Here is a 2821-nt window from a genome sequence, read left to right on the forward strand (position 1 = left end):
TATTGTAAATATACCTGATTGTAAAAGTTTTGTTTATTTTGGTTTGGTCCATCAAATACTTATGTCATGCAATAAAATGCAAATTAATTACTTAAAAATCATACAATGTGGTTTTCTGGATTTTTGTTTTAGATTCCGTCTCTCACAGTTGAAGTGTGCCTATGATAAAAATTACAGACCTCTACATGCTTTGTAAGTAGGAAAACCTGCAAAATCGGCAGTGTATCAAATACTTGTTCTCCCCACTGTATATCCATGGTCTTTCATTTGTATAGCTGTGAATCAAAGGGTAAAGACACAGAGAGCTTACTGTAACAGTTATCTGTCTGAAAAAGAAACAGAAGTATACATCATCTTCCATTTCTATAACTGTTATAGATTACAATTGGATAGATACACAGTTTTCTAATGTTTTCACATTCTCTTACATTGACATTCCCTGTGTCCACCACATTAATAATAATAATAATATGCCATTTAGCAGACGCTTTTATCCAAAGCGACTTACAGTCATGCGTGCATACATTTTTGTGTATGGGTGGTCCCGGGGATCGAACCCACTACCTTGGTGTTACAAGCGCCGTGCTCTACCAGCTGAGCTACAGAGGACCACATTTAAATGAGCTTTCTATGTGAGTGACAGTTTTTATCAGAGGGCCTGACAGGCCAGTCTAATGGTTTTGATTCCTAATCACCAGGACAGCACCTTCCCTCAATAACAACCTCCCTGTGTGTGTGTCCGTTGGCCAGCCCTCCACCATCTATCTATCAGGGGATCAATCAGGCTCTGTCTCTGATCAATACCTCCTCTAGTTTATATCAGGGGATCAATCAGGCTCTGTCTCTGATCAATACCTCCTCTAGTTTATATCAGGGGATCAATCAGGCTCTGTCTCTGATCAATACCTCCTCTAGTTTATATCAGGGGATCAATCAGGCTCTGTCTCGGATCAATACCTCCTCTAGTTTATATCAGGGGATCAATCAGGCTCTGTCTCTGATCAATACCTCCTCTAGTTTATATCAGGGGATCAATCAGGCTCTGTCTCTGATCAATACCTCCTCTAGTTTATATCAGGGGATCAATCAGGCTCTGTCTCTGATCAATACCTCCTCTAGTTTATATCAGGGGATCAATCAGGCTCTGTCTCTGATCAATACCTCCTCTAGTTTATATCAGGGGATCAATCAGGCTCTGTTTCTGATTAATACCTCCTCTAGTTTATTACAGTTTAGTCATTTAGCAGACACTCTTATCCAGAGCGACTTACAGTTCGTGAGTGCATACATTATTTTATATACTGGCCCCCCATGGGAATTGAACCCACAACCCTGGCGTTGCAAATGCCATGCTCTACCAACTGAGCTACATCCCTGCCGGCCATTCCCTCCCCTACCCTGGACGACGCTGGGCCAATTATGCACCGCCCAATGGGTCTCCCGGTCGCGGCCGGCTACGACAGAGCCCGGATTCGAACCAGGATCTCTAGTGGCACAGCTAGCAGTGCCTTAGACCACTGGATCAATCAGGCTCTGTCTCTGATCAATACCTCCTCTAGGTTATATCAGGGGATCAATCAGGCTCTGTCTCTGATCAATACCTCCTCTAGTTTATATCAGGGGATCAATCAGGCTCTGTTTCTGATCAATACCTCCTCTAGTTTATATCAGGGGATCAATCAGGCTCTGTTTCTGATCAATACCTCCTCTAGTTTATATCAGGGGATCAATCAGGCTCTGTTTCTGATCAATACCTCCTCTAGTTTATATCAGGGGATCAATCAGGCTCTGTTTCTGATCAATACCTCCTCTAGTTTATATCAGGGGATCAATCAGGCTCTGTTTCTGATCAATACCTCCTCTAGTTTATATCAGGGGATCAATCAGGCTCTGTCTCTGATTAATACCTCCTCTAGTTTATATCAGGGGATCAATCAGGCTCTGTCTCTGATCAATACCTCCTCTAGTTTATATCAGGGGATCAATCAGGCTCTGTCTCTGATCAATACCTCCTCTAGTTTCTGTAACTAGGAGAAGCCATCATGATGACTCTGACACTTCATTCACAGGAGGCTGCTTAGGGGAGGACTGCTCATAATAATGGCTGAAACGGAGCCAATGGAATGGAATCAAACACATGGAAACCATGGAAACCATGTTTGATTATTTGATACCAATCCACTATTCCGCTCCAGCCATTACCACGAGCCCGTCCTCCCCAACCAATCCACCATTCCTCTCCAGCCATTACCACGAGCCCGTCCAGTTCCTCTCCAGCCATTACCACGAGCCTGTCCAGTTCCGCTCCAGCCATTACCACGAGCCCGTCCTCCCCAACCATTCCACCATTCCTCTCCAGCCATTACCACGAGCCTGTCCTCCCCAACCAATCCACTATTCCTCTCCAGCCATTACCACGAGCCTGTCCTCCCCAAATAAGGAGCCACCAACCGCCTGTGACTTCATTATAGTGGTAATTGCCACGTTTCACTTTCAGTTAATGTATCCCCTAAAGCAAATGATTGTATTCTGATTGTCCCACCTGCCCACCATGCTAATGTAGTTATTAACAACGCCAATAATAGTACTTCTGCATAACTGCTTACACATTCACATTGACATGACATTTTATTGACTAGCTCACAAGAAAATACAAATGTTTATAGGTATATTTCATGCTCATGTAAACAGGATTATAAAACTTATTTTAATGAGCAAGAGCTTCTGAGTTCTTTTAATTGCATAGTCTCCCAGTACAATACACATATGTATAATGTGCATTAAAAGTGCACTATAAAATGTTTATAGTTAATGGGAGAAC

Source organism: Coregonus lavaretus (assembly GCF_964263955.1).
Source record: "Coregonus lavaretus genome assembly, chromosome: 9".
Lineage (NCBI taxonomy): Eukaryota > Metazoa > Chordata > Actinopteri > Salmoniformes > Salmonidae > Coregonus > Coregonus lavaretus.